The sequence below is a fragment of the Schistocerca nitens genome, chromosome 9 (genome assembly GCF_023898315.1).
Source record: "Schistocerca nitens isolate TAMUIC-IGC-003100 chromosome 9, iqSchNite1.1, whole genome shotgun sequence".
NCBI lineage: Eukaryota > Metazoa > Arthropoda > Insecta > Orthoptera > Acrididae > Schistocerca > Schistocerca nitens.
Window position 1 is genome coordinate 176,183,361 of NC_064622.1, and position 19,903 is coordinate 176,203,263.

The 19,903-nt window shown below is 44.7% G+C and overlaps 1 long non-coding RNA gene and 1 pseudogene across 1 annotated transcript in view; one reads left to right on the forward strand and one right to left on the reverse strand.

Annotated features, from left to right (window-relative positions):
* The window catches only part of LOC126203371 (uncharacterized), a 593,071-nt gene that overhangs the window by 123,855 nt on the left and 449,313 nt on the right, over positions 1-19,903 (reverse strand). The window lies entirely within an intron of this gene.
* On the forward strand, positions 1,364-1,481 carry LOC126204633 (5S ribosomal RNA; annotated as a pseudogene).

Genomic DNA, 19,903 nt, shown 5'->3' on the forward strand with positions numbered 1-19,903 from the left:
ATTGATGGTCACTTTGTGTATAACTAATCTGCCACGAAGTATTGCAGGTGACTCAGACTTTTTTTTTTCTTTACGGATAACTTAGGTGTTATAGTGATAGTCGTGGAACGTAATGTAAGTGAGATAGGTAACAGGATAGTCCCTGACATCAGAACGTGGTTTTCAGAGAACAACTAACGCTTAATTCTAACAGATGCAATGCGGACAGTTTCTGACACGGAACCCTTGTAAAAGCGAAATTTTATCTACCCAAGGAAGTCAGCAGTCAGTGAAAACAATAATTTTAAATTCTTAGGACTGAGCGTAGATGGAGATCTAGTTTGGGAGTAACAAGTTCAAGGCGCTATGTAAAACTAAATGATGTCAGCTGCATAATAAGAATGAGCTCCACTTTTTTTGACACTAAGGCTTGTTCACTTTGCTACCTTTCGTACTGTTATCTCCCATGGTATAATTCTCCTATTGGGATAATTCTGTGCACCAACTAAGAACTTCATAGTCTAGAAACGATCAGTTAGACTAATCTACGGTGTCACAGAACTTCGTGTAGGCCGTTATTCAGGCGTCTCGGAATTCTAACTGTACCGTACCTTTACATATATTGCGTCAAAGGATTTGTTCTTCACAATGTTGGCTCATTAAGAAGAAACTGCAACTTTGAGCTATTGAATACTAGGCGGGAAAAAGATATAGACTTGGGTAACACCACCTTGAGCACTGTATGGAAAGGCGTGCACCTTCAACAGATTTCTTTTTCATTAGTCTTCCAGTAGAACTGAAAAAGAACTCTGCGATAAACCCGAAGTGTTCATAATCAAATTTGAAATGTTTCCTTGTGAAATACTCATGATCTGTGCAGGAGCTCCTGACAGCTCCGTGAAGTGTTATTTATTTGTACACTCTGTTTTCTCGTGTTTTACCAATTAATTAATTCTTTGTTTATAAAATTTCTAATCAGCATTCAGTAAATTATTTACTGCATGTTTCCATGACGAAGTAGCTTCGGCTGCATGGTCTCATGGAACTTCGTAAAGAAATAAATATTTCATTGAAACAGTAGATGGGAACCAGATACCTTTATTTTCCTTCAACGTAATCTTAATTGGCCACAGAATGCTTTAGATGATCTTTATCAGCTGAAAGCGAAGGCTTGCTTTTTAATTAATCTAGGAATTTATATTACACGTATTTGGATATGAACCGAAATGTTATACAGGCTAATATACACCATAATCATGATGGTTGCTTCCCCTATTCCGGGTTGAACCTATAGCGTCAGGTCTCAGTCCATGTGATGATGGTTTAGAGGAAATATTATTCCACAAAGTGTTTATAATTAAACTTTCGCTACTTGAGCCTGTGGGGCAACGGCCTTGCCGCAGTGGATACACCGGTTCCCGCGAGATCACCGAAGTTAAGCGCTGTGGGGCGTGGTCGGCACTTGGATGGGTGACCATCCGTGCCGCCATGCGCTGTTGCCATTTTTAGGTGTGCACTCAGCCTCGTGATGCCAATTGAGGAGCTACTTGACCGAATAGTAGCGGCTTCAGTCAAAAATACCATCTTACGACCGGGAGAGCGGTGTACTGACCCCATGCCCCTCCTATCCGCATCCTCCACCGAGGATGACACGGCGGTCGGATGATCCCGGTAGGCCACTCGTGGCCTGAAGACGGAGTGCTGTTTTACTTGAGCCAGTGCAGACAGAAAGCTATTTACCGCATGGATAGACAACTTTTTAGGAACGATTTTCAGACTGTGGACTGCTGGATTTGGGTTGTAGTATTAGTGTCATGCCTTGCTCTTAGGTGCCGGTACTGGCACGGCGACATAGGGTCGAAACGCAAGCATCAGTGCGCATTACAGTTGCAGACAGTCAGCGTGGGTGTGGACAAGGAGGAGGAGATTAGTGTTTAACGTCCCGTCGACAACGAGGCCATTCGAGTACAAGCTCGGATTAGGGAAGGATTGGGGAGGAAAGCGGCCGCGCCCTTTCACAGGAACCAACCCGGCATTTGCCTGAAACGATTTAGGGAAATCACAGAAAACCTAAACCAGGATGGCCGGAGACGGATTTGAACCGTCGTCCTCCCAAATGCGAGTCCTCGAGCGGTGTGGACAAGGCTAGAAGCTCTTTGCTCCTAAAGATGTTTTATCGGAACAAAGGCAGTGGTGCTGCGGCTTTTCGCGAGTATCGACGCATTAAAGAAACACGGAGAGGTCATCCTTCCGCACCGGGGGCTGGAGAGCGTAATTCGGAAGTTCGAATTAATTGGCACGGCTGAGGATGGTGAACGCAATGTACAATGTCCAAGCAGTGGACGACCTGTGTCACGACAGGTGAACATCCCGTTGTTTCTGGCAGCAGTAGAGCAATCAGTCTCGAGTGCGTTTCCAGGCTGTCGTGGATGCAGACATTTGTCACACCGAACAACGTTTGTAATCTGGAACGTAAAGATGGTACGCAGTTAACAAATGTTATCCTTCCGTGAGGTAATTAAAGTGTGCTCCTTTCAACGGTTAATTAGTTATGTCTCTTCCACATGTCTTCACACATGTTTCACAACTCATTGTCCTACGATCACTGGTTTCTTGTGGGTCCTCCTCAAGTTGCGTAAGTTTAATTATAACCACTCTCTAAATCATGAGTGACTATGAACTCACCGTAAGTATCCATTACTGACGCTTTCCGTCTGGCAGCCAGTTACTTCGGAACGAATAGGAGACAGAGATCGCGCTTACCCATTTCCATAAAAGATGAGTTCAGACTTCACTGATTCTGAGTTCATCTGATTTCAGTTTCAGACACAATCGTCGCCCTTTTGCCTAAAAGGGCCGCATTTACTCGATGTTATCCGTCGTTAAGTTTGTTGTCAGTCGAGCTGAACAGGTGCGTCGTCAACAGCTTCCTAGTCAGTTGTCACAATTTCTGCTCAGACCTTCTGCTTCGTGCACTTACACCAATTTTGTATGTTTTCGTCATTTTTATTGAAACTTGATGTTTAGGGTTGTTGTTCCATTGAACTAATCTACCATAACATGTCTGCATCAGACAAATCTAATTCAAATTAGAGTCTCTGTCGCTACATGTACGTGCTAATGTTTGCGTTTTCAAAACGTGTTGGCACTTCAATCATGCTGCAGCCACTGAATCTCTAGACACGCATTATAACCCTAAAATACAGAAAGTTCCAAACGAAAGCAAACTCTTAAAATTAAATATGGAGATGCTTAATGTCATGATCAACCAGGCCTCTCCCCACTTTATCACTGTGCGAAGAAATTTGAAGGAACTCTCCAGGCAACAAGACCGTTGGGCCGAACTCGTACAAGGTGGGAGGAGACATAGAGAGGGACATCGCAGCATTAGGAATTTCCGCAGGGTGGAGACAGACTGCCACAGATAGAAGGCGGTGGAAGCAGATCGTTGTTGCAGCGCGTGGTCTACAGAGCCTGTGATGGCTGAGAAGATAAATCATATGAACACATTTTATTTTTTTCCATTACGAAACTAGGCACTAACAAAAATATTGTGCTGTTACTGATAAGACAAATCACTTTCAGTACAAGTTCACTGGTACTGCAGAGGGACTAAACAATTTTCTGGGTTTGTGATGGCGGGGCGGGAGACAGAGTTAGCAAGCTTGTGAATCCGCGCAACTAATGTTCGTCGCATCGGTGCACTGTTGCTGCCAGTTGAATCCAATATTGCCAGATAGAGATAGTTTTCCCGCGGCATCGAATATATGGCCATTTTTAAGACTGGTGGGAATATCAAATTAAACACTGAACGTTTTTATATTAACTTCGAGCGCAAGACGCACCTGAATTTTGGAGGCAATTTTTCAAAGAAAAAAGTCTATCTTGTAGTCCGTAACATAGGCTATTCCTCCTGTTACACTGCGAATGCACAGTATGTAAAATGTCACTACTGTCTATTCTCCATGATGCTGCAATTTTCATGGCCAGCATTGTACAATGCGTGCGGCAGCATAAGTAATAAGCCATTGAGATAGCGCGATATGCACAGTGTTTGCCGTAGCAGGCCGGACGCTGTCTTGCTGATGCAGCAGGAGGCTGGTTTTTACCACGTAGTTCGACGCCGACCAGCTCCGCGCGGCCCCAGAGCCAGGTGGTGGATTCCCGGCGCGGCTTTCTGGGTCAGCAAGTGGCCTTACACTTCGCAGCGGCCGCCAGCGCTGGATCACGGCGTGCGTTGCACACTGCCAAGCGCTCACTCGAGGCAACTAAAAATAGCTGACCACTTCTGCCGCAACATTTCAATGAATACTTTCCGCCAACTATTGGAGGAGGAAACGCGGAGAGACTTCAAGGAATGACACAGTACGTGATATACGTGATATTATTTCAGTGATTACAAAATCTAGTCAGATTTACGAAAGAGTTGACAGTATGATCCCGCTTATCAGTAGGACGTTGGGCCCCATCTAGCCTGGATGCATACACTGATTCCGTTGGAAAGGATGACACGAAGACGTTGTTTAATCTTCTCCTCTTGGCACCCAATTGTTGTGGCTGATTGCTGATATTCTCCACACTGGCACTGGAAAGGAATTGACGATCTGTCTGGGATAGATACTGGGACCTTGGTGGCAACGGGAGAACCTCAACATCAAACAGACAGTTCGTACAGACATATGCCAAGTATGGACGAGCATTGTCCTGGTGAAAAATGTCACCACAGTAATGTCGCGTGGGAGATAACAAATGAAGACACAGGATGTCCATGGCGTAATGCTGTACTGTCAGATTTCCCTCAATGACTACCAGCTGTTACCTGAAGTCGTACTAGATGATTTCTCACATCATTCCAGGAGCAACATCGCTACATTGGAAGAATCGGGCCTCTCAGCTCTCTCCATACTGCCGCCATACTCGCCGATGATTGCGAGAAGGCCGGCCGGAGTGGCCGAGCGGTTCTAGGTGCTACAGTCTGTAACTGCGCGACCGCTACGGTCGCAGGTTCGAATCCTACCTCGGGCTTGGATGTGTGTGATGTCCTTAGGTTAGTTAGGTTTAAGTAGTTCTAAGTTATAGGGGACTGATGACCACTGCAGTTAAGTCCCATAGTGCTCAGAGGCATTTGAACCATTTTTGATTGCGAGAAGAATTTGACATAGGAGTGAAATACCTAAGTCAAAAGAAGAACCATGGAAGAAATGACATGCCTTCAGAATGCTTCCAAAATACTGACTCGAATGGAAAAAAAAGGGTAGAAGTCGACATCGGGGAAAATCATTCTGGGTTCAGAAGAAATGTTGAAACTAGCCAGGCAGTACTGGCACTACGGTTATATTTGAAAATAGATTAAAGACAGCTAAACTTACATTTAAAGCATTTGTACATTTAGAGAAAGGTTTTGACAACATTGACTGAAACACACTTTCTGAAATTCTGCGTGTAGCAGAGGTACAGGAAGCGAAAGACTATGTGCAACTTGTGCAGAATCCAGATTGCAGTTATAGGAATGGAATGACGTGAAAAGGAAGTAGTGGTTGCGAAGATACAGAGGCAGAAATGTAGCATTACCCTAATATTACGTAATTTGTACATTGAGCAATCAGTAAAGTAAACCAAGTAATGATTTGTAAATGGAATTTAAACTCAGGGAGTAGGAATAAAAAATTTGAAGTTACCACCGACACTGTAATTCTGTCAGACGGCAAATAATTTGGAAGAAGAGTTGAACAGAATAGACAGTGTCTTAAAAAGCAGTTATAAGATGAACATCAAGACAAGTAAAACAAGGGTAAGGGAATGTAGTTGAATTTTGAGTAGTTACAATTACACTATGGCTACATGAAAAATGAGTGATTGTACGACAGAGAAATTTTATGGGAACACTTGTAAGGCCATGCGGAAGAGAAATAACGAATAAACTGTTGAAAGAAACACATTTTAATTTCCACGGTCGACCAAGAAATGTTCAGCTATCGTGACACAGCTTGTGCACTCCTTGAAGATGGCGCATCGCCTCCAGAATTCTCAGATATGGTAACAGTAACTACTTCAACAATTTCTGGCGGCGCAACTGGTCATCGGCCTCTCCCAGGAGTAAACTAAATCATTTGACGATCCTTCCAAACTTCGTAACCACGAAGATCACCAAATCACATTCTCATGTGTATATTGAAACACGTTTCTTTCACTGGTTTATTCATTATTTCTCTTCCTCATGTCATTAGAAACGTTTCCAAGAAGTTTCGTTGTCCTACGAGCACTCGTTTATCTGGGGGCTCTTTCAAGTAGCAAAAATTTAGTTATAAGCACTCTGTAAATCAGGTGAAGGAGAGGAAATTAGATTAGCAAATGAGACACTAAAAGTAGTCGATGAGGTTTCTCATTTGGACAGCGAAACTACTGATGGTGGACTTAGTAGTGAGAATATACAATGCAGACTGGGAATAGAACGAAAAACAGAAATGTGGTGATACGGAATGTAAATTCAACTGTCATTAAGTCTTTTCTGAACGTATTTTTCTGGAATGTAACTCTGTACGGAAGTGAAACGTAGACGATAAGCATTTCAGAGGAAAAGAAAATAGAAGCTTTTAAAATGTGGTGCTACAGAAGAATGCTGAAAATTACATGGGTACGTGGAACGTCACGCTGACACATGCTCTCATATTGCTTAATTCTTTGTTTATCTGATTCGATGTTATAATCAGAGAAATATCATCATATAATCTGTCAACCTGTGAAATTTCATTTCGTTTCCTCATCTTCTTCTGAGTGCTATACTTTTCTTGCCATACAGCATACATAACTTGGTTAAATCAAGAGACTGGCCCACTGGATACAGTCCGAGGCATCAATGAATCGTTAGTTTGGTAAAGGAAGCAAAATGGTTCAAATGGCTCTAAGCACTATGGGACTTGACATCTGAGGTCATTCCCATACTACTTAAACCTAACTAACCTAAGGATATCACACACATCCATGCCCGAGGCAGGATTCGAACCTGCGACCGTAGCAGCAGCGCGGTCTGGACTGAAGCGCCTAGAACCGCTCGGGCACAATGGCCGGCTAAATGAAGGAAGTTTGGGTGGATGACGGGGGGGGGGGGGGGGGGGGTTAAACATTGTACTGGGAAACCAAGGGTCGAATACAGCAAGAAGGTTGAATTTCACGGTGGCTACAGTAGTAATGCAGAGACAGAGAAGCGTATACAGGCTAGACAAATGCCGAAAGCTGTATTAAACCTGTTTTCAGACTGAAGATCACAACGAAAACAGTGGTGTCATCTTGAAACAAAATTTCTACAGGTTTTTCAACTCACCATCTTGCGACGAAGATTATAAGTCTTAACGAAACATTGCTGCAAGATGACGCTGTTGTTGGCTAATAGCCAGAGAAAATTTCGTCCCTGAACTCTTCGGAGATAACCTTCATTCCCAGATAGCTCTTTAAATTAGCCACCTCATGTTTTGTTGACGACCGCGTATAAGCAGTTATTTGCATGCCAGTAATCTGTCAGAGTCGATTCTGGTGCCAGGTACGAGGTGTCGGTATTTGTGAAGAGAAAACGCATTCAGTTCCCTGCCGGATAGCCAGGAATGTAAGACTGGAGGACAGGGCAGGGCAGGCTCCGGCGCTCACCGCCAGCCACTTTCCTCTCTAACAAGCGGCAGCGCCGTCATTAGAAAGGCCGCTGCATTGACTGAACGCGCCTCGCTTGCGGAAGGCGAAAACTCGGCGTCGCTGAGCCGGCAAGGCCGGACCCAAACACAGCCGCGGGTAGCCGCCTGGCACCGCCGCCTCTCGGAGCTAGCGCCGGCCGCAGAGTGTCGTAACGGGGGAAGAAAACCCGCAGGTAGCGCCGAGTCACTCCTCCCTGTTTGCCGAATAACTGATCCGTCACGTTCGGCAAGGCCAGCAGCGCGATAACCGGACAACGTTAGTCATACCCGTATAACAGCACTCTGACCGCTTTGGAGCACTGTAAACGGTACAGAACTCGCAGCAGGCGCTAATGTGATCATCCACTGCCGAGGTGAGTCTCGACATTGAAGTGGTGTGTACACTATCTGATCAAAAGTATTCGGACACCTCTATGTAATGCGCAGTTACCATTAGATACACTGGCCGGCTGAAGTGGCCGTGCGGTTAAAGGCGCTGCAGTCTGGAACCGCAAGACCGCTACGGTCGCAGGTTCGAATCCTGCCTCGGGCATGGATGTTTGTGATGTCCTTAGGTTAGTTAGGTTTAACTAGTTCTAAGTTCTAGGGGACTAATGACCTCAGAAGTTGAGTCCCATAGTGCTCAGAGCAATTTGAACCATTAGATACACTACTGGCCATTAAAATTGCTACACCACGAAGATGACGTGCTACAGATGCGAAATTTAACCGACAGGAAGAATATGCTGTGATATGCAAACGATTAGCTTTTCAGAGCATTCACACAAGGTTGGCGCCGGTGGCGACACCTACAACGGGCTGACATGAGGAAAGTTTCGTATGCCAGTGCGGTGGCCAGCAGCGCTAGTTCTCCCGGTTGAGGATTCATGGAGCGTATAGTCCGATCGGGGTGGTTCCATTGATTCTCAATTGGGTGTAGATCTGGGGTGTTTGATCGCTAGGGGAGTACGGTAAACTCATTCTCGAGCTCTTCGAACCACACACGTACACTGCGAACTGTGTGACACATTGGACTGCCTTTCTAGTAGATGTCATCGTGCTGACAGAAAAGCAAACTGCAACTAGGGGTGAACATGGTTCCCAAGGATAGATGCATACTTGTGTTGCTAGCCACGTGGTCAGAGGCGTCTTGTCACGGTCCGCGCGGCTCCCCCCGTCGGAGGTTCGGGTCCTCCCTCGGGCACGGGTGTGTGTGTCGTCCTTAGCGTAAGTTAGTTTAAGGTAGTGTATAAGCTTAGGGACCGATGACCTCAGCAGTTTGGTCCCATAAGACCTTACCACAAAGTTGTCCATACTTGTGTTGATCCATTGTGCCTTCCAGAACGACGACATCACTCAGGGAATGCCACAAAAACATCTCCCAGATCACAGCGCTCCCTCCTCCGGCCTGTACCACTCTGACAAACTAGCGGACATGTGTGAATGGACCATAAAACGTGATTCGTTCGCAAAGGTCACCTGCCGCCAAGCAACAGACGTCCAGATGCGTTATTGGCGTGCAAATTCCAGCCTCCGCCACCAATGGACAGCCGTCAACATGGGTGCATGAACCAGGCATCTGCTGCGGAACCCATACGCAGTAACGTTCGCTGAACGGTCGTTGACGAAACGCTGTTGGTAGCCCCTAAGTTCATCTGTGTGGTCAGGTGCTCAACAGATGCATGTGTATACGCCCGTATACATCTGCGCAGCGGTCGTTCACCCGTGTCGTCTACGACCCATGGTGCACCGCACTTGCCTCGGCACCAGTTTCGATAGCCCCATTTTCCCATGCACCATATAGAAACGGCGTTCAAAAACTTTTGCAAAGTCGTCTCTAATTTTTTTATGTTTTGCAGGAGGAGAATGAAATTTTTTGTAAAGGTACTTGGAACACTTAGCTATAAGTTGGTATATAAAAGTATTTTCTTTTATTTACATTTGAGCCATAATGGACCATGAAGTAGATGTTAGTTTGCGACAACGGTCGGTGAAGGAGTTCCTCTTCAAAACCGGCGATGACTCTGCCACATCGATTCACAGGAAGTTCCTCCCTGTTTATGGGGAGAACACAGTGGATCGTGGTAGTATCCAGCGGTGATTGCCGAGGTTTAAAGAAGGAGATTTCTCTCTACTGGACAATCCACGATGCGGTAGATTATCGACGGCAGTGAGTGATGTGAATAGGAGTACCATTGATCAAATCATCAAAAATGACACATTTGTGACGACACGACAGCTTGTTAAAATGACTCATTTGTCATTGGGTAGTGTGGTATCACTATTACAGTCGATACGGTACAGAAAAACCAGTGCACGTTGGGTGCCTAGCTTATTGACAAGAGAAATGAAAACGATGAGGAAGAATGTGTGTGAGGGTCTCATGAAGACCTTTACTGATGAGTGCAAACAGTGTTTTGACGGCGTCATTACCCAGGATGGAACATGGCTCTTTTTGTCCGAACCTGAGAGCAAAATTCAATCCACGTAGTGGCGTCATCTGGGTTCCCCTCGGAAGAAAAAACCAAGACTTTCACGAACAGCAGGCCGAAAGGTGATGGCCTCGTTCTTATGGTATCGATGTGGTGTCATTTTCACAGATTTTTTGGAACCTGGCTCGACAGTTAAGCTGAACCGTTAGTGTTTGTCACTGGACAAGCTGTGACGTGCCATCAAGACCCACAGATCACAGCTTCAGGGTCAGCTCACCAGACTACACCATGACAATGCCAAACCCCATACAGCCCTTATGACGCAGGAGGAAATCAGGAAAATGGGATGGAAAATTGATCCTCATCCTCGCTACAGTCCGAACGTGGCTCTGTCTGATTTTTCCTTCTTTGGTCGTCTGAAGGCCCATCTGCGCGGCAAAACATTTGATAGTGAGAAAGACCTTATTTCCTGTGTCAAGCGATAGTGTTTAAGTCAATCCCCAGAATTGTACCAAATTGCATTTACATCATGGAAAGAACGTTGGGCCATATGCCTCACAGCTGATGGAGGCTACATTGAGTAGGCTCAATGTACAACTAAATGTTCCAAGTGTGTTCACAGAAAATTTCATTCTCCTCCTGCAAAAATTAAAAAAATTAGAGGCGATTGTGCAAAACTTTTTGAACGCTCTTTGTACTTGAACGACAATAGCACGTGAACGGTTTACAAACTTAGCAGTTCGGAAATGCTTGCACTCTTCGTCCGAAAGCCAGTGATCATGTTCTTTTGGACGTCAGATACGCCTTTTTCTGCGTCCCTCATGCACGCTTTATACACCCTCCACTGCTAGTGCTACCACCTGCCCATCGGTAAGTGGTTATTGCATGTTTGCGTCGAACATAAGTGGTAGCCGCATTAATGCGAGTGGAACATGTATAACCTTAAGAACTAGTTTAAGACTCAGATTTTCACTCTGCAGTGGAGTGTGCGCTGATATGAAACTTCCTGGCAGATTAAAACTGTGTGCCGGACCGAGACTCGAGCTTTGTCCCGAGTTCGAGTCTCGGTCCGGCACACAGTTTTAATCTGCCAGGAAGTTTCATAGTTTAAGACTGTGTGTTCCTAAGTAAAATGATCCTCTTTGTCAGAGCTAGCAATATTCAGAGTTTGTCGGTGTGGTCCTGAAAAAGCGTTTATATGACAAGATTGTGTAATTGTGAAATCAATGACAAAATGGAAGAAAATAATTAAATCACTCTCTTGTGATGATGACACAACCAGTAGCAGACGAAACCATTCAACATAAAAATATGTCTTGGAACACTTCCTTAGTCCCAGAAAGTCAGTATTACTAAGAACATACGTAATGTTCTTGAAACACACTGTATATGTAGATTTAATGCGATCTTCACGTATTTGGGACGTACATTAAACAATAAAGGGCCAATGAAGAAGAGGAAGCGCCGTGTAAAGAAACATCGCCCCTGCAGGGACTGACTAGAGTGTAGAGGACTCTGGTTACTGCTGCTGCGTACACAGGACGGGGGAACGCCGTCACGGCTCCGAGGTCGTGGCAACCCGCGCGCAAATCTGACGCGGGACAATTGCGGGGTTAGCGAGCGAGTCGCCGCCGGCTGATAAGATAACGCCGCGCCGAGCGGGCGCTACCAGAACAATACCCGCCGGAGCGCTGCCAGTGTCGTGTAGCACGGCGGTTGCCGCAGCGGCGGTGGAGGACCTTGCAGTTGGAGCCCGCCTCCTACCTGGAGGTCGCAAAGCGTCTGCATCGCAGTGTACGGGAGCGGGGCTGGCGGCGCAATGCTTATTACCGCCTACTGACAAATAACACTGTTGAATTCTTCGCTCTTCTTGGTTGCTTAAGATCGATTGGAAGCGCGAGATGTAAATCTAGTCGGATGTGATAGACGGTTTGTTTTTTGTTCATCAGAATCTAAATTTTCTATTACAAAGAGCTATAAATTATCCGTCTCTCGTCATATACAGGGTATCCTATTTATTTTTACCACCATGTTCTTTAGCCGTCAGGGGGACATCAATCAGCCGGCCGGAGTGGCAGAGCGGTTCTAGGCGCTTCAGTCCGGAACCGCGCGACTGCTACGGTCGCAGGTTCGAATCCTGCCTCGGGTATGGATGTGTGTGATGTCCTTAGGTTAGTTAGGTTTAAGTAGTTCTAAGTTCTAGGGGACTGATGACCTCAGAAGTTAAGTCCCATAGTGCTCAGAGCCATTCGGACCATTCGGACATCAATCAGCATGATTGCCTTCGTTGTAGGTTTGGTTTTTACAAAGATATGAATAGCGGTATGACTTTTTTTAAATGGCACCCTCTATTTTTTATTCGGTAACTCATTTCCTCCCCTAAAGACATATTCAAAAATGTATCACAGTGTACCATTCACTGAAACACAACGTTATTACGTAATGAACACAACACTGACGTTGACGCTCCCAGCGCTTAGTGCAGGTACTTGGGGTAATGGAACACATCCACGAGCTGACGTTGACAGAGGACAAATGTAAGCATAAGTAGAATGCACACCCGTCATTCCGTCAGCCATCGTCAGTTGAAAACTTGTTTAAGAAATGGTTCAAATGGCTCTAAGCACTATGGGACTTAACATCTGAGGTCATGAGACTTAGAACTACTTAAACCTAACTAACCTATGGGCATCACACACATCCATGCCCGAGGCGGTATTCGAACCTGCGACCGTAGCAGCAACGCTGTTCCCGACTGAAGCGCCTAGAACCGCTCGTCTGAGTTGTGTGAGTAGAACGTACACCAACGAAGAGAAGGTAGAAATGCTGCTCATCTATGGGGAAAGTAAGTTAGGAGAACAGTAATTTCAATCTGTTTTCTTATTTACTGGTACATTTAGTACAGTAGTTGAGTCCTTTTAAATACTGTTGTGTAGAATAGGCATACAGTAAAGGCTGTCCTTCCTACAAATTGCATCGACATAATGTTTCTTTTATTGTTGTTGTTGTTGAAGGTAGGCGCAATGCTACGAAGTCATCCCGATGAATGTTTTCTCGTCTAGTTGTGGCGCTTCAGGAAACGGGAAGTTTTAACCCACGACAACGCAATCGCTGTAGCGCTCGCACAGACGAAGCAGCTGAAATTACTGTTCTCGCTTCCGTTGCTATGAATCCACATGTGAGCACACGACAGCTTGAACACGAGATTTGGATTCCTAAAACCAGTGTACATCGTATTCTTACACGTCACTGGTTCCATCCTTACCATGTACACCTACATCAAGAATTGCATGGGTATGACTTCCAGAATCGTGTACTGTTCTGTCAGTGGGCACATCAGCAAATCCTCGCCAACCCGAACTTCTTCTCCAACGTTCTATTTACCGATGAATGCTCCTTCTCAAAGAAAGGACGGGTAAATACAAGGAATATGCGTTATTGGTCCAGCAACAACCCACGATGCCTTAGATAGGTGGAATATCAGCGTTAATGGAGAGTTAACATCTGGTGTGGGATGCTTGGTACTACAATTATTGGCCCCTATTTCATCAATGGTATTCTAAACGGCACAGCGTATGCCAACTTCCTCAGACGAATTCATCCTCCTCTTCTGGATGAAGTGCCGGTAAGAACCAGATGATAATGTGGTATCAACACGATGGATGCCCAGCACATAATGCCTTGCATGCACGTCGTGTTCTGAACCGAAGGTATCCTGCTAGATGGATTGGCTCGAGGAGGAACAGTTACTTGGCCGGCTAGGTCTCTTGAATTAACTTTTTTCTTTGGGAATGCATTAAAGATGTTGTCTATCGCGATATTCCAACAACTCCAGAGGATATGCAGGAGCGTATCGTGCTTGCTTGTAATTCTCTTCAGCAGGCAAGACTGGAAGCAGTAAGTAATTCTTTCATTCAGCGAGTGCACCGGTGTATCGGTGTCCAGGGTCACCACTTTGAGCACCTTTGAATGTTCTAATCCTGGGAAATGGTACAGGAGAGTCAAAGTCAATTCTGTGTTACGTTTTTACTTGGTTTTCATTTGTTTTCTGACATTTCCAGCAAGTGGAGGAGTTTGTGATCCCGGGCTCAAAGTCAGTGTTGTGTTATGTAATTAATAACGTTGTGTTTCAGTGAATGGTACACTGTGATACATTTTTGAATAGGTCTTCAGGAGCGGAATTGAATTACCGGATAAAAAAATACAGGGTGCCATTTAAAAAAGTCATACTGCTGTTCACATCTTTGTCGAAAGCAAACCTACAACGAAGGCAGTTATGCTGATTGATGTCCCACTGACGATTAAAGAACATTTGCTTGAAACATTTTGTAATTTGCATCTGGACAAACAGTTATTGAGGGTGGTCAAGATAATTGGGACACCCTGTATGTGTTTTCTACGTTTATTTACAATGGGCGTTCAAGAATTAATGCAACACATTTTTTCCTCTACTAGTATCGGTTGAAAAAGTGCAGTATCTCTGGTCGGACATCGTGGAATATTCCCGTTTCAGCTCCTACAGTTCTATGAAGTTCGATAGGTGGTGGCGCTACGTGTAGCTTTCAGAATGGCGTTTGTCACGTAGGAGCGTTCCAAGAAGAGATCTGTCATTGAGTTTCTTTTGGTGGAAAACCATATCATTACAGATATTCATAGCAGCTTGCAGAATGTTTACGGAGGCTTGGTAGTGAACAAAAGCACGGTGAGTCGGCCGAGGCGTCTGTCATCACCGCGACAAGGCCGCGCAAGACTCTCCGATCTCTCGCGTGCCGGCCGACCGCACACAGATGCGAGACTTCTACAGTGTTGGAACGTGCGGACATTCTCATTCGAGGTGATGGATGGATCAGAATCAAACACCTCGCTGCTCAACTGGACGTCTCTGTTGGTTGTGTTGATACACTCGTCCACCAGTTGAGGTACTCAAAGGTGAATGCACGCAGGGTCTCTGGCCGCGTAACAGAAGACCATAAAGAGTAAAGAAAGACCATCTGTGCCGAATTTTTTGTGTGATACAAGGTTGAAAGCAACATTTTCTTGTCGAACATCATCGCAGGTGATGAAATATGAGTTCAGCACTTCGAACTGGAAACAAAATGGCAATCCATGAAATGGCGCCACACCACGCTGCTACACAGAAAGAGTTGAATGCTGCACCGTCAGTCAGTAAAGTTTTCTGGGACTCTGAAGGGGTTATTCTGTTTAAAATCCTACCCCATGGTGCAACGATCATCTCTGAAGTGTATTGTGCTACCCGCAGGTAACTGAAGAAACGACTTAAGCATGTTTGTCGCGATGTTCGTCGCCACAAAAATGCAAACGAACTTCTCCTTCTCCATGCCGACATAAGATCTCACACAAGTCTGCGCATCCAAAAGGAGGTCGCAAAGCTTCGGTGGATTGTTCTTCCTCAACCACCCTACAGGTCGGATCTAGCATCTGTCGACTTCCAACTGTTTGGCCCAATGATGGATGCACTCCGCGGAAAGTAGTAAATGGATGGTGAGAAGATTGATGCAGAAAGATATTGGTACAGTGGTACCATGCAGGCACAAGGTGACGTAAAGCCGTCGAACTGAACGGAGATATGTTCAAAAATAGGATTTTTTGGCCTAAAGAGTGGGGAATAATATGTTGTATTGGAATCCTGAATAAAACTAACCTGCTTTCAGAAAAATAAATGTGTTTTATTATTTATTGAACGCCCCTCATACTTCATGAGTTCTCATTTCGCGACACAGGTTTTCACATTTGATTTGCTGTTTAGACACAATCACCATTGTAGTGTTGGCAGAAGAGCCAACACCGTGTTGCTAGAGGAGGCCAAAATGCACGCGTTTAATTACACGCAGACTGGCGTGAGGTCTGGAACAGGTCAGAGAAATAAGACTAGCAAAACAGGAGGTACTGGTAGAATACTTAACTTTAATCCACAATCGGTGTACATCTCTCTTGACTGTACATAATTTCCATTTTCAATATACACTGGTAATGGCGCCTTGCTAGGTCGTAGCAAATGACGTAGCTGAAGGCTATGCTAACTATCGTCTCGGCAAATGAGAGCGTATTGGTCAGTGAACCATTCCTAGCAACGTCGGCTCTACAACTGGGCCGGGTGCTTGGACGTCTCTCTAGACCTGCCGTGTGGCGGCGCTCGGTCTGCGATCACTGACAGTGGCGACACGCGGGTCCGACGTATACTAATGGACCGCGGCCGATTTAAAGGCTACCACCTAGCAAGTGTGGTGTCTGGCGGTGACACCACAACCATCATTACAAATATTTATTGGAAGTAACAAGCACCACTTACCCGCTGTGAGCTGATACGTTTCGTGGGGGACAGCTTCCATCATTTGATCCAGCGAAGCCTAATACGAGACCGCTGCTCAACTTAACTTGCCTTTCGATTTTTGCGTTAAGAAGCATTCTGAAGCACCTGATGTATCACGGTCGATGTACAACACAAAAACACCTCGAAACAGGTAACGTCTTTCATATAAACAACGGTAAATCATTATAAATTAATTAAAACATGTATCAATATATTTCAAAATACTTTGTCTCGGAAAAATCTAAGATTCACATGCGACTGGTTAGCTTTTATTTTGGTATTTTTGTAGTGATTTATGTCTACTGTATATATGTTATTAGCCTTTCTATCCCCATGTCAGCCCGGATCAGTCAATATGCCATAAACATGATTTGCGTGCGAACAAACACGACAATCTGTGAGCGTTCCTGAATACTGTTTCTATCCACTGAATCATGCTGGAAATTGTGTAAATGATAATCTGATCCAAAAGACAATAATTATGGAGTATGGCTTGGCTGTAGTTTCGCAGTTAGTTTCGGCGTTTGCAAGGGGACTGATGGAGTAAAGGGGTACTGATTTAGTTTGGCAGCTTGACCTGACACTGCGTTCATTCGTCTCTGAGCAAGAGTAACGTGACAACACTGATGGTGACCATTATAAATGTAACAGATATATGCTTTTATTTTGTGCCGAAGGCTAATATTGTATAACGAACAAATGCAGACTCCTATCAGTGAACATTGATATAGGATGTACCCATCATACGCCTTTATGAGGCCTGAAATCTGCTGGTGACATTTTGAGCGAGGTGCTTGAATGTCTATGGAGGAATGGTACCTCTTCATTTCTTATGAATCGAAACCAAAGAAAATAATGGATTTGGTCACTGTGGTCTGGAGCGAATTCGACGTTCTACCTCATCCCAAAGGTGTTCCATTTGGATCAGATCGAGACTCTGGGCAAGCCAGTCCGTTTCATGAATTCTACTACCACAAACCATTGCCTCACAGATGCTGCTTTATAACAATGTCCATTGTCAAGCTGATACAATCATTGCCTCAGAACAGTTCCTCTATCGTACTCAAGAGACAATGCTGTAAAAGGGGTTAATATTCTTCCAGATTCAGCTCTGCTTCAAGCGCAATAAGTGGATCATACGAGGAGCGTTTGAAAATTCCGTGCAAAATCCGAGAGATGGCACCGCCGGCGCGTATAGAGGTCATCTTTAGTTATTAGCATCTTTAGAAAGAACGCACACCAATTTTCAGCCACACTGGTCTATTTCTTTGTGCTTGGCATTCGTGTGAATCAAGGAAGTCGAGAGACTGTCAAAAAATGGACGAAGAAGAATTTCATGTGTGATTAAACATTAGTTTATGAAAGGCAAAACGCCTCAGCAGACTAAAGAGAAGCTTGATAAACATTACAGTGATTCTGCACCTTCGATTAGAACAGTTTGTAAGTGGTTTCAAAATTTTCGGAGTGGCCATATGGGCACAAGTGATGCTGAACGTTTTGGATGCCCTGTGGAGGTTACGACTCCAGAAATCACTGATAAAATCCATGATATGGTGATGGATGTCAGAAGAGTTAAGGTGCATGAGATTGTTAGTGCTGTGGGCATCTCGAATGAACGGGTACATCATATTTTGCATAAACATTTGGACATGAGAAAGCTATCCACAAGATGGGTTCCGCTTGACCAAAAACGGAATCGTGTGAAGTGTTGCAAGGATGGTTTGCAGCTGTTCAGGAAGAAACTGCAGGACTTTAAGCGTCGTTTCGTCACTGTGGATGAAACATGGATACATTACTATACTCCTGAGACCAAAGAACAACCTAAACAATGGGTCACCAAGGGAGAATCTGCACCAAAAAAGGCGAAGACCATTTCTTCGGACGGAAAGGTTATGGCGATTGTCTTTTGGGATTTGCAAGGGATAATCCTCATCGACTATCTGGAAAATGGTAAAACTATTACAGGTGCATATTATTCATCATTATGGTCCGTTTGAAAACCGAGCTGCAAGAAAACCGCCGGCGATTGGACTGCAAAAATGTCCTATTCCATCACGACAATGCACCAGCACACACCTCAGCAGTTGTGGTCGCAAAATTAGTGGAAATAGGATTCCAACTCGTTTCACATCCCCCCTATTCTCCAGACTTGGCTCTCTCGGACTACTGTTTGTTCCCCAATTTGAAGAAACGGCTGGCGGGACAAGGATTTTATTCAAACGAGGAGGTGATTGGAGCTATTTTGCAGACTTGGACAATTCCTATTATTCGGAAAGGAGCAAGAAATTACAACAGCGTTGGACGAAGTGTATAAGTCTAAAAGGGGACTATGTCGAAAAATAAAAAAGGTTTATCCCAAACACAAGAGATGTTTTTATTTTTGCACTTTTCAAACGCCCCTAGTACTGTAACCACTACAAACACTGTCATACCGAAACACGCCTCCGTACTTCACGGATAGCAATACACGTGAGGACAGGTAACTTTCTACAGGTATTTGCCAAACTGAGACTCTTCCATCCGGATTGGCATAGGCCTTAGTGTGATTAAAAGCTCCAAGTGAATAGTTTCCTGTCATTCACTATCCAATGACGTCGCTTTTTGCGTCACTTCGAGCATCGCTTAGCATCGACTACAGAAACGCGTGGCTAATGAGAACTGCCTAACCATTGCACCTCTTCCTTTATAACTGTCAACGCATAGCCATTGTGCTAGCTGGATTGACGGTAGCATTTTGGAACTCAGGAGCGGTTCCTTCCGCTGAATTCTTGCGATTTTTTTGCAGTCAACCTCAGCAATGCTCGACAGTTCCTGTTCGTTGGAATATGAGGTCTGTCTGGTCTTGGTTTACCTATGGTAGGCCTTTCGCGTTTCTACAGCACAGCCACATCACAAACAGTCGACATGGGAAGCTTTAGAAAAGTTGAAATGTCGCTGACATATATGGAACTCACGTGATGTTCAATGACTAGCCCATATTTGAAACCACAGAGATATCCTGTCCAACGCATTATTGCTTCTCCACTTGTAACACATCTTTTTATACTGGCGGGTTGTCCTTTCGTAATATTTAGAGATAAATTCTGTATTACATAGGGATCTCCACATTCGGATGACCAGATAGTGAATTATTCTATGTTTCTTTGCGTTAGTGAAATCATTAAATTCATATCATATATCATATGGAGCAGTGGACAAGCAATCCTGCACGAAGCGACTTAAAAAATGAAAACGAGACAGACGGAATAAAGAATAAAGGAAGTAAACTGTTTAGTATTTCGGAAGTAGTTCCCATAACTATTGATAGATTTATCTCACTGCGAGATTGATAGTGTCTTCAAGGAAAAAATATTTGTACCCAAGCGTGCTGCTCTTCGTCCTAAGCAAATCGACGGCCAAGAACGTCTTTTTGCAGGGTTCCAACAATATGGCAATCGCATTGGGAGAGATCACGGTTGTATGGAGGATGTGTAAATGTGTAATTGCTTCCCAGCGAAACT